Here is a 14,042-nt window from a genome sequence, read left to right as displayed (position 1 = left end):
ACTTTTCGCGACAAAAGAAAAATTCTTATTCTATTGAGAAAAGTAATAGCGTTCCGATCCCGATCAAGCCGCACATTTTGATATATAATTTGTCCTACAACTCAAGTAGCGAATCGAAATTTGTCCGGAAGATGAAAAATAAGAAGAAAAAATCCACCCAATAACAATAGTGCTCGGTGCTCGGTGCCCCGTGGCCCTAATAATGTACATTTTCACCTCATGATGTCATAACACCGCATTTTGTATTAAAAGACAACTCCGGGCAAATTCAACTCGGGGCTGTATTTTGCAGTAGTTGTGTCTGTCCCCGCATCGCCACGGCAGCGATGAATGGGAGCGGATGGAAGTTCTGCTGTTTAGGCTGTTTACATCCCTCAAAGCCGCAATGTTTTTCCACAGACAGCGTCAGATGGCTACTCAAACATGCACCGAGAAGTTTATTGACTTCAAGCAAGTCAAGAGTTGATATTCCTGTGTTTATGACACAAACGGGAGCTTTCCTACTGCACCTGAACACACCAAGCACGGCAACTTGGGTCTCACGCGAGACCCTGGGAGACTTTGAATTAGATCTAGTTTTACAAACATGTGGGCTTGCTTGAAGTAAATAAACTTCTGGGTGCATGTTTGAGTAGCCATCTGATGCTGTCTGTGGCTTTGAGGGATGTAAACAGCCTAAACAGCAGAACTTGCATCCACTCCCATTCATTGCTGCCGTGGCGATGCGGGGACAGACACAACTACCGCAAAACAGGAGCAATTAAACTGAAAATCTGAAACCCCGAGTTGAATTTGCCTGGAATTCTCCTTTTAATCTGCCACATTTTGTAATAAGTTGTTACATAATGCACCAAATTATTACAAAATGTGGGTGTTGCACTGTTTTTATGAAAAACAATGTAATAATTCTGTGCAATATGTAACAACTTATTACAAAATGCGGCAAAGTTTATTACATATTGCGTTACAAAATGCAGCGTTATTCCATTCTAATGCAGCCCTACAATGCTTCAAAGCTTCTGCCCATTTATCAGTTTTGCCAAATGGAAGAGAAGTAGATACGTTTTTCAACCCTCTCACGATTCTCCCAAAGAATGAACATAGAGACGTTGTAGTGGCCTAAAGTGGCTTCCTCCTCTCAGCGTGACATCAGAGGAAAATGGCCGGCGTGTGAATATGGTCTGTTTTGAAAAGATGACTTGTGGCAACATGGTCTGTGGAGCAAAGAGCTGCAGCTTGTTTTACCTGAAACATCCAAAGTGTCGTTGAACTGGACGGTTCTGCTGAAAAGACTGTTGTTGTTGTTGTTGTTGTTGTTGTTAATGATGATGATGATGCTGTTGTTGTTGTTGTTGTTGTTGTTTGTGTTTGTAATGCTAGCTGAGCTCTGTGGTTGCCATGGTAATCTAACCTGACTGTTGCTGACCTGCAGGTCACTGTTGTTGCTGTTGTTGCTGAAGCACCTCATGGTGGCGCTGTTAACGTTTCTCTATGCTTCAGTGTGTGACGACAAGGCTGCAGACACACACACAGACACACACACACACACACAGACACACACACACACACACACACACACACACACACACACACACACACACACACACACACACACAGACACACACACACACACACACACACACACACACACACACACACACACACACACAGACGATCAGGAACAGAGATGGGCTGAATCAGTGTTTTCAGGTGTGACTGTTTGAAGTCTAAATTAGAAAAAAGTGGAACAGGTGTTTTGATGAGATCAGGACATTTAGACATGATGATGATGATGATGATGATGATGATGATGATGATGATGATGATGATGATGATGATGATGATGTAGATGTATTGTCTACAGTTAAATTCTTCTGCTGGGTTCTGGTTCTGGTCCTGTGTGGTTTTCTAATGTTTCCAGCAGAGTGTGAACTCTGTTGTAGCCTATAGGAGGTGAACAGGGGACACCTGGTGGACAGGGGACACCTGGGTCAGTCTGAACTTTATGTCCAAACTGGGTCAGACGTGAAAGTGGCTGAGTATTTCCAGACAGTGGTCAGTGTAATCACTATTGGATTTTTTCCAGCATCGATAAAATGACAATTGATGGATTGATGGAGGTAGTTGTTGATGTGACTCATTAGTGAAACATAAACACCTGAAGTTGTTGACTATAAGGAAACTTATTGATTCATTTTTCAGAGACAGATGAAGAGAGCCTAAGCGGAAGCAGGAAGTAACGTCGCCATGGGACCTCAACTCTGAAAAAGTCTCCATACAAGTGAACGGGACTCAAGATTTATTTCGTGATCCGATTGAATTGTGCCATGAGAAAAAAATATGACCTCTACCTGTTTAAAACATCACGTTTCATGAAGAGAAATCAGCAGTTTATCATAAAACAGCAACAGAAGAATGTATTTAGTGTAAAGACCGCTCCACGGACTACAGATCTGTGTCCCACAAAAAATACGTCACCAACTGACACGGGAAAGGGCGCCATGTGGTCTTTCTGGTTACAGATTCTTCTGAATTTTATTTTACAATAGTTTTACAACAAACTGCTTATTTATCGGGATGAAACGTGATGTTTTAAACAGGTCATATTAACAGGACATATTTTTTTCTCATGGCACAATTCAATCGGATCACGAAATAAAACTTGGACTCCCATTCATGACAGAGTTTTTCAGAGTTGAGGTCCCATGGTGACCGTTACTTCCTGCTTCCACTTAGGCTCTCTATGAACACCTGTGGTACTTCCAGCTGTTTCTCCTTGGTAACGTCCTGTTGTCACAACAGGATTGATCCTCTCCTCAGCTGCATGTCTCAGTGTCCAACTGTCACTGCACATATTATATGAAGGTATGTGATTACATGCTGAACAGTGAATAGTTGAGTGTCCTGAGCTGCCTGACACTGTTATCGTCATGTATGTAGCTGGTGTCATCTTGAGTCAGAGACTATTGTATTTTTGGAAATTCAATTGTTTCGTTAACACAGAACCAGATCCAGAGTAGATCCAGAAGCCAACCTCAAAATTCTTCAAAGAGCGAAACGTCTGCAGACATGTTCCATGGTTCAGCCTCAGCTCAGTTCCTGACGCTGTGACATAAACGCAGCACCAAGCCATCGTGTCCGACTGTTCTCCTTTACAGCATGACTCTATTTTTCTATCAAGTTTAAAGAGCGACGAAGCCTTAAAGATTTCAGCTCTGCAGCAGCAGATGTTTTACAAAGTGTCGGTGGTTTGACTTGTTCAGAGCTTGACGTGAAAAAGCCATTTTATACAGAAAAGCTGAAGGTTTGAGTCCGACATCTGTGGAACGTTAAACTAACATTTCTCTCACCAGCAGAACATGAAGAATGTTTTTATATTCATCAATAACAGCATTGCATTCTGGGTAATGTCCAGATCCCCATTTAATAAAAGAAACAAATGTGCCATGCTGCTGAAGTACACTGCAAAAATGATGTGCCACTTGGAACAACAATGTTAGTTAGTTTTTTATCAGAGGAGCCAGAGCTGGGCAGACTGGTCCAACACTATCACAGTATTGATCGAGCTCAATCAATTCAGATCAATACATATTGTGATGTAATGTCACTCCTGGCGGTTACTACATTAATATTCTCTCTGTCACATACAGTACTGTAACAGTCATTTTTATTATCGATAAATTCATTTCTAGCTCCATAAAAGTGTCCGACCCACTTTGTCAATATCTTATTTTGCCCTGAAAATTCCACACATTCAGATTTTTATTTATTTACTTCTTAAAAATTTAAATAATTTCCAGTTTGTTGATAAAAACTGTAGAGAATCATTAAAATGATGTCATCACACAATCTTGAAACTACAAAATACATAAATAAGAAATGTATATTTGATTTATTTCAACAAAAGTGTTAATTTCAAAACTGTAACATGCTGAATAATTAATATTCAGTTATTGCCCAGCTCTTCACTGCACTTTCAGATGCTGCACTTTGTAGTGCGGTTTTATTTTATGAAAAAATGATTAAAGGATATTAATATGATAGAATGAATAAATATATATAGATATATATTTTAATGTGAATTGAAGTAAAAACTAATGATTTAGTGAAGATTAAGTGAATAAACTGGAGACGTGATAACAACACAGTAATTCTAGCAGCCTCCTCCTGACATGTCAGTCCTGTCTGCATCCTGCTCCTCAGGTTTTAAAGTGGCTCTCTGCTGCTTCATATCAGCTCAGAGTGAATTTTAACTTTAGTGTAAAAATAGAGAAAGTTCAACATGTTGATGCAGATACACTGTCATGTCAGAGTTACAGCTTCTACGTCTCAAGATAAAGGGGAGGCAAAGACACTGTGGAGGTAGACTAGATGGAAATCTCTTCTGTCTAACTCACATCTGGTGTCCCTCCAGAACAAAGCTCCAGAGAAACAGAGGCTGTTCTCCTGTTTCTTTCCAATTTCCTTCAGTATCAGAGTCAAACGGTGACAGCTCTCTGTAGTCTGAACATGGTGGTTGAGTGCAGACAGGAGCTGATCACAGTTAGATTACAGGGAAACGGAGAGAGCAGCGTCACGGACCTGTAGCTACATCACAGCAGAACATGTGATGAGTCTCTCCTCATACACCGAGTCGGTAACCAAGGAAACGTCACTTCCGGTCAGAGCCGTGGGGGGAAACAAACCCATTCCCCATAGACATACTGGTACGTGTGAAAACGCAGCATTTTAAACCTTTGTCTAACACTTGTCCGCTGTCATGTCTTAGTTTGAATCACTTGTATATGCTGACAAAGAGCTGTATATTAAAAAACTCATCACGATCCGGGTCGATTGTTGTCCACACATTTTAAAATATTGGCTCTTTCACAGTCAGTCACATTCGTCTGTCTATGGAGGAACTGTTTGTCTTCCCTCACGGCTCTTCCCTTCCCTTGGTCGCCGCCGGCCGGCGCTAGACACTCGGAGACAATGCCTAAGAGTTGTTGTGTACCATTTTGCACCACAAATAAATTGAAAAACCACAACCTACCCAGGGGGCAAAGCAAAAAAACAGACACGGAGCGTTGTAAAAGGTTTGACACCAGAAATGATATCTAGGAACTTCAAGGATTAAAACCTGGGTGGACAACCCGGTCAACTAGCTGCTGGAAAGCTACAGGGGCCAAAACCCCTTTCTGGGGTCATTTTGCTGGCGAAATGATGTAAATGCAAATATTTAGGTACTACAATGGCATAAATAGTCATACAACTATAACATTTGGCAGAGAGTATCTTGACACATAGGGGGAGGCATGAAAAAAAGATTCTGGGGTTTGTTGCAACTCGATTTTAAGATATCACCCTCAACATCCCAAAAAAAGCGCTGTTCGCCTGACAAATTCTCATGAAAATGATTATTTTTCAGCACTTTATGGAGAATATCTATGCTTAACATGTATATAGAACATTTCCTTAATTCATAAGCTTCCATTTGAGTCCAAGATAGCCTTTCTACTAGCTACTGGAAAGCTACAGGCTGTCTCCAAACAATGCAACACCTATTGTGAAAAACTACATGTTAACGGACATGATCAGAAAACATTCTATTTCTGGTCTCCCCAAAGTGAACAGATAGATAGAGAAGACCGTTGGCCACAGCAAGTGGGGCTTTTGGGATAGAAAGGCTATCTTGGACTCAAATGGAAGCTTATGAATTAAGGACATTTTCTATATACATGTTACGCATAGATATTCTCCATAAAGTGCTGAAATATAATAATTTTCATAAGAATTTGTCAGGCGAACAGTACTTTTTTTGTCTTTTTTGGGATGTTGAGGGTGATATCTTAAAATCGAGTTGCAACAAACCCCAGAATCTCTTTTTCATGCCTCCCCCTATGTGTCAAGATACTCTCTGCCAAATTTTATAGTTGTATGACTATTTATGCCATTGTAGTACCTAAATATTTGCATTTACATCATTTCGCCAGCAAAATGACCCAAGAAAGGGGTTTTGGCCCCTGTAGCTTTCCAGCAGCTAGTTGACCGGGTTGTCCACCCAGGTTTTAATCCTTGAATTTCCTAGATATCATTTCTGGTGTCAAACCTTTTACAACGCTCCGTGTCCGTTTTTCAAAAAACTGGGATTTTGCCCCCTGGGTAACCTGAACTTTTATATCTTACCCAGCCGTGTAACGGCTCTGACCGGAAGTGACGTTTCCTTGGTTGCTGACTCGGTGTATGGTTTTATTTTGGGTCACAGTGTGTAGGTGTCAGGTCTCCAGTTTGTTTGTGGGTCTTTGCTGAATGTGAAACAACGTCTCACATCCACCGAACCGCCCATGACCATGTTCCAGGTTAAAGCAGAGTAAAACTGGCACAACAGTTTTCAGGTGTCCTCCAGCTCCAAGTGGACTCGGGGTCCGTTTCCCAGACGTGACCTGTGAGCTCTGTGCACGCAGACAGCGGCGGCGGCAGCGCCTCCTGTCCTGGTGCATGTGCCTGGTTGACAGGTGAAGCGTCTGTTCATCCTGCTGCTGCGCTCTGCTCTGAGGGGTGAGGGGGAAACATGGCCGCCTCTCAGCTTCATGGATGTTCTCACTCAGCTTTGATGTTTGAGTTTAACTTCAGATCATGAACGTCGTCATCCTCTGAACTCAAACGTTTCTTGACATTTCTGATAATGGGTGTTTATAAATCCCAATGAGGGATGGTCTGTTGTCTTCTGGAGCTTTCTGCCTGATCCACCTTTGTCGCCGTGGAGACCACACAGCTTCCTGCTGCTGCTGTGGAGACGACCCATGGGCTGATCCTAAACCAGAAAGGGAATTTGCTGAGCTCTGCAAAGATCGAACTCTGACAGATGCTGAAGCTCTCTGATTGGATGATTCTCAGCAATGCTCTTGTAGTGGTCTTCAGCTCAGCATCACCTGAAGGAAACTCACATGGACAAAAGTATGTGGACAACATTAGGGACCAGTCAGCTTGTTGAGTGTCTCGCCTCCTCCCCTCAGGTGAATGAATGTGAAAACAGCTGATGTGGACTGAAACAATTCTGAGTTGGACCATGGCGGTGTCTCAGTCTTAAAGGGATATTTCAACATTTTGGCAAATTCTCATATTGCCATAATTCCTATAGTCTTAGCAGTAGGTTTGTTACCTTTCATTTTTGGTGCAAGCTGATTTTAGATCAGCAGGGCAGAGACCTGAGCCCTGCACAGCGCACAGTACTTCTGCCTTTCCCTCATCAAACTCATCAAATACACAATCCAACAACTACAAAACGCTCTGGTGGACAAGTTGTGACCTGCACATTCACCACGCTATGAGATAATGTAACGTTACGAGACAGAGTTGTTTTCGAGGCAAATACGCAGCCGGAACTACATCCCAGACACGGCTGCTGGGCAGACTGACTTCAAAAGCGCAAGTAGTTGTGTATTTAGTTTGATGAGGGAAACGTGGAAATTCCATGAGCCTCTGTTGCGTTAGCTAAGCAGCTCATGTCTCTGCCCCACCGATCTGAAAACAGCTTGCAGCGCCAATTAAAGGTAACAAACCTACTGCTAAAACTATAGGGATTATGGAAATAGGAGAATTTGCCAAAATGTTGAAATATCACTTTAAAGGGACAGTTCAGGATATTTGATGGCTGGTGGTGAGGTGCTGTCCCACTGTCAGTGTATTACCTGCAGTAGGAAAACTTTACCCACTTTTTCTATCATCAAAGACAAAAACTTTACATGGGAATTTAATTTTCTAACCAATGAACTACTGTGTCTATCACTGGGTGACTCAAACAACTTTCTGTGGATTAATATAGTGTGCACTAAAACCTGCTGACCCCATCCACAGCAGCTCATGGTTCTGTACCAGAGCTCCTGCTGCCTGTCTGAACTAACACTGATGTCAGTCTACTCCTTTAATACACTGACTGTAGATCAGTACCTGATAGCCCCACCACCTCTTCAGATCAACTAAATGCTCAATATTTTCTATTTCTGATGCCCATATCCACATACTTTTGGCCATGTTGTAAGTTCATATTTATAAGTTACTGTAACACTCCCATGATCCTTTGTGCAGGATGAGCTCAGTCAGAAAGCTCTGGAACCAGTAGATGTCTCCTCGGACTTAAATTGTAAAGTTTTTCTATCAGCAGGTTCGTGTGGATCTTCTCTGTACATAGATATAAATATAACCTGAACATATATAAATCTCTAGACTCTGTACCTGTGTGAGTCGGCCAATCAGCTGAGGCACCTTTATGGTCTGTGGCCGACTGTTCTTGTCAGACCCTGTGTGGCCCCGCCCCTCCTCGCCTGTGAATGGTGGAGGAGTTTATTGATGTGATGGGGTGGGGCCCACATTTAACTTTGTGAGCCAGAGCTCGACACATGTTACCCCTCAAGTTATTTACTGGAAAACTAAAAGGAAAACTATTTTTTATGGACATGACTTTAGTTTCTCTTTTTGGTGTAAATGTTCTATAGATGATTCATCTTGTTTTCTACGAGCTAACATATGTCGCAAGGATGATAATAAAACTATTTTGTTCTGTACAGGCTGGTCTGTCTCATCACTGACTCGTCTTATTCATGAGGATGTGGAAATAATAGTTTTCTGTATTTCATCTTCACATGTCCTGTGTTGAGGGGCAGGGACAACACTGACATGACCAAGGTGAAACAGGTTTACATAGACTACAGTAGACTCAACTACAAACAGGTGACTGAAGCTGAGCAGTGTGTATCATCCGTATACACACACACTGCCTTTGTGAACAGGCACATTCATAGAGAAAAGCAGGAAAAAACACTTTGCATTGTGGAAGAATGTGGGCATCTGTTCCACCTTCAGCTGCTCTTTCAAAGGTCACTAACTGACCGATTTCGAAACAAATAGAAGCATTAAAGGGATAGTAGCATTTTTTTAAAGTGGGGTTGTATGATCTACAAATAGCCCCTAAGTACTTTAATTGCAGTAGAAGACTCTCTGCACTCCTCCCGTTAGCAACGCCAGCCCATAGCCCTGCCCAGAGATTTACAACATATATTGTTGTGAATGGACCCAAAGAAACGGCCTATTTTCACGGCCTAAAAGAGGTTTTACCTGAAAAAAAATACACAGTTCCATTGTTCGCTATAATATCATTTTTTCCAGCCCTTCAAAGTGCATGATAGGACAGTATGAGAGATGGGGATAACACACAGCAAAGGGCTGTGAGCCACCACAGCGTCCCATGAAGACTAGATGAAGGTTGAAACAGGTATCTTAGCATAAAGGCTGGACTCAGATCCTGGTCATCATCATCTAACAGTAACTCTGACTCAGACTGAAGATTTACTGGATCTGTGACATCACTGAAGAAGAAGAAGATGATGCTCTCCCTCGGTTGTTGTGGACAGAATCTGACACATGATGCTCTCTCACACACACACACATCGACCCAGTGTATGCCCCATCAGATTACATCATTCCTGCTTTTAGCCAATCAAAATCCTTGCCTCTCTAGAGTCAACCTGGCTGAAACTTTATTTTAAAAACAGTTGAAAAACAAAAGATGTTTTTTATGTTGTTTAGATGTTTTTTTCATAAGATTTTTCTGGTGTTACCTTTATACTCTGTTGCTGTTAATTAAAGTTAGTCTGTTTTAAAACTTAAGGGACAACGAGGAGTTTCTATTTGGTTATAAAAAAGTCTCACGTTAATGTGGATGAATCTCCGCTACCCACACTTGTTAATGGGCCCATTTTAGATAAATATATCGTTTGTCTCTATCGTTATTTTGTTATTATTAGTGGTGGCGGAAATGCTGGTCGAGCCGACCAGCGTTTCCTTACTTTCTGTTTCGCGGCGAGTCATGAGAATAACGCAGCCGAATCGCCGTTTATGGTGGGAACTACGACGGTATGTGATCGCCTTTGAACCTCTGACTTTAATTCTTGATGAATGAAAACATGAGTCTGTCTTGCGCCGGTCAAAGAATTTTACGGTGCGCGGAGGCTCATAAATGTAACTCCTCGTTGTCCCTTTAAAGGCTGTGCAAGATGTGATTCTGCTTTAGTGATGAACAGCTGGATCAGCTGCTGTAGACAGGTTACAACAGGAACAAATAAAAACTCAGCTCTGTGTCATCTGTCGTTCAACACATCTTGAGGACGTAATGTGTGTGAGACATTGTTTCAGGCTGTCCGTCTGTCCATCCACACATGTTAAAAGCTGTGTCCTCTGTCAGTCTGGTTTATCATGTGTGTGTGTGGGGCTGTGTTTAAAAACATCTTAACGAGCGGCCAGGCTGCACCTGCACTGTTCTATTTATAGACGTTGATAACGAGCTGGCCGCTACAGCTGGCCACTGCACACAGAGCAGAGAGATTTGAGCTCGGAGCAGCTCCCGAACAACAGCCCATAAAAAGAGAACCGTACTTCTTATCAGAATGTGGTCAAGACTAAATGGGTCAGAAGACCTTCCTGGATTTTACATGTTAATTTAATGTTTGCAGGGCAAATACTTCTCTCAAAATCCGGAGTTAGTCAATGAGCCACTGGAGTCAGGAGTTTAATTTGTGGCCGTGGTGACAGTTTAGTGTTGTGTCTGACCAACTATCTCGTGGTCCCAAGACACGCGCGTCCGTTTGATGAAGTATGACAGGAGAATAACTGAATCTTAACTCTATTTATTTGTAATAGTTATCTTGTTACAACATGTTTAGATTATCAAAAATTATTCAATCCAATAACATATTCAAATCAATGGTAAACAGATAGATATATCAGAGTGAACAGAGAATAGAACCAAAAGGAGAACTGCTTAGCTACAGTATGCTGGGCCAAACTCCGCTACCCTGACCATCGATCAGCAACCAGTGTCAGCGCACAGCGCACCTAGTTTCTTACTGATTAGGTGTCAAGAATATATATGTTCAGTTATATCGATTTATTAGTTGTATTAGTTACATTAAGTTCCTTCGATTTCTATGTATCAATACTTGTGTGTTGAGAAAAATTCCAGAATGTTTTTTCGCTCTCTCCCACTCTAATGATCTCACGCACTCTAAGCTCTGCTCGTTAGACACAATACACACCCACCCAACTGCCAAATATCAGAAACTGTTGAAAATATCAATAAGCTGAGTCATAGAGGAATACTTCAAAAGTTTGTCTACAGGTTAGAATTTGAATGAAGTCTGTAGCAGAAAGTATGCTGAAGTTATAGGGGTTCAAAGAAGCACAAGATTTTAAAAGTTTCAAGACTGTCAAAAAATGATAAAAAATAATTTAAAAGTATAAATAATATGAAAGAGAAAAATCATGAATGTCCAGAAAAAGCTGCACGTTTTGATATAGCCTATGAATTGTTAAACAAAGTATGAATAACTAGTTAAATGCAGAAAAAGAGCAGAAGACGTAAGAATAATAAGTTTAAAGAAATAAAATGGCCAAACCGAATAACAATAGTGTGAATGCTGAAACTTATTATTGTGAATAAGTTTAAAGAAAATGGCCGAACCAAATAACAATGCTGAAAGCATTCACACTAATAATAGGCCTAAGTTTAAAGAAATAAAATGGCCGAACCGAATAGTGTGAATGCTTTCAGTTTTAATATAGATGATTAATGCAGTGAGGTAGTTCAGTCATCTCCAGCTACATCAGTGATGATGAGTTCCATTTACTTTGTCCTGCTTCATTTGGTTCTTTAAATACTTTAGATGTCTATGTTTTTGTGCTTGGAGTAGAATGTTGAGCAGAGTTTCTGCTGATCTGAGATCTGACGACTTCGTCTGATGTGTCACTGAGCTGAGAAACAGGAAGAGACACCAGAGAAGAAGTGAAGTAGAAAGAGAAGAGCAGAGACTCAGACACAGTCATTAGGAGAATCTGGAGCATTACGTCATGGTAGCAGGTCCCCCGCCCCCCTCCAGCGCCTCTGTGCAGCATCCGAGCGCTGATTGGTCGGTCACCCAGTGGCCTATAAATACCATTGGTTGGGCCAGAGTCAGCTGCTGCGGACCTGAAAGAGGACGGGAGAGAGAGGGAGGTAGAAGGGAGGGATGCTTCGGATAAAAGCGGCAGCAGCAGGACCCAGTCCGCCCTCATCCGGATCAACAAAACACCCATAAACCAGGGAAGCTCCCGCTCTGACCGGACTCTTTTGGTTTCTGCCGTAGGCTACTCTACCGGACCGTACCGGACTTTGCCCCCGCGCGGCTCGGAGCAGGAGGAGCTGCAGGCGACAGAGGAGAGCAAGGTGAGAACATGGGCGTCTGTCCTCCATCCTGCAGGAGCGCTCCGCTCCGCTCCGCTCCGCTCCGGCGGGGATCAGCATCTGAACCCGGTCTCTGCTGCTGAGAGGGTCCGGGCCGGGGGGAGGGGTGGGTCGAGGGATGTGTGTATGCGCGCGCGCGCGTGTGTATGTATCTGTGTGTATGTATCTGTCATGAAGGTGAACAGACCCTGACACACCTCAGACCTTCACCAGGAGGACTCTGTGAACCTGTTAGTGGTGGACTCTAACTCACACACACACACACATACACACACACACACACAGGCTCAACTCTGAAACTACATTATTGTGTACTGATTGTGTTGAACAGAATATTCGGGCTATTCAGTGTTTCCCTCCTGTGTGCTCAGTCAGGACATTATTTGCATAAAGCCTGGATAGTTACTTTAGTAAGCCCAAAGCCTGGATTAAGAAGAGAAAAGAGTCAGCCTGTTTTAACGTGAAGGCTGGATAAAGGAGGATGCATAAAGACGAGAATAAGATGGAGACAATGAGTTTGTTTTAACAGTTAGCCTCTCTGATCTGCACGTCCTTGTACCTCACTCAGTGTCTTTCTCCTTGTTAGGGCCACGGGCCATCGCACCGGGCACTGATCCCTACAGTGCCAGATTTCTTTTCTTCTTATTCCTCTTCCGTACCAAATCTCGATTCGACAAATTATATATCAAAACCAGCGTCTTGATCGGGATCGGTATGCTATTACTTTTCTCAACAGTTTACAATTTTTTTGCAACGTAAGTCGCAAAAAACTGCGCAAAATTTTGCATTGAAGTCAATGGGACGGGCAAAAAAAAAGAGCGAAAAAGACCAATCATTGGAGTTTAACAAACGTCTACTGCTCAGGCATACTTTCACCTAGAGACTTCATTTAAACTTTAAACAGTAGACACAAGTCTTGTGAATTGTCGTATTACTCCACGTTTTGATAGGTCATATAGTTTTTGATCAATCCCTGATCAATGACCATGATCATTTTTGGAGAAATTATGAGATTATAATGGGTGTGTATTGCACAGAATGTTCATGTCAGAGTGGGTGACATCATCAGTTAGAGTGGGAGAAAGCCCAGAAAAACTCCAGATTTTTTCTCTTTCCACACTCGGCCCGGCCACAATTTACACTCTACACACATAATTTTTTCAGAAAATTGTAGACAAACTTGTTCTGTCTCTCACCATGTGCTCAAAATATCATAGAGACTTACAGAATTTACAGAATAAGCCTCTGAGTGCGGCCACGTCTGTCTCTGCTCCTCATTGACTCCAATACAAAGATTTTCTGAGAGAAGCAGAACGGACCGATGTTTTAAAACTGCCAGCGTCTCCAAAATATTTACTGTAGAAACACCAAATTGTACCAAATTTTTCAGGAAGTCCTTAGAGCACCATTGATCTGTGTTTTGTTCTGAACAGCCTAAATGCGAGACGGGTGCAGAGGCAGAAAATCGCTCTTTTTCTCGACGTTTCTGTCTGTCTCAGTCTGGGGGGCCCCTATCGCCGTGGTAACCTCTGTGATTCTCCGGCCAGAGCTCGTTAACTTCATAAACAAGCCACCTGGCGCTCGTTTAAATGTTTATAAACACAGACACACAGCTAAATCAGACTGACACAGGATGCAGCTCATAGTCACACACACACACACACACACACACACACACACACACACACACACACACACACACACACACACACACACAGACTCTAGAATCAGCTTCATGTGATTACAGTTACAGACACACACACACACATCAAAACACACAGATAACATA

Source organism: Trachurus trachurus (assembly GCF_905171665.1).
Source record: "Trachurus trachurus genome assembly, chromosome: 7".
NCBI classification, from domain to species: Eukaryota; Metazoa; Chordata; class Actinopteri; order Carangiformes; family Carangidae; genus Trachurus; species Trachurus trachurus.
This window is presented reverse-complemented; position numbering follows the sequence as displayed.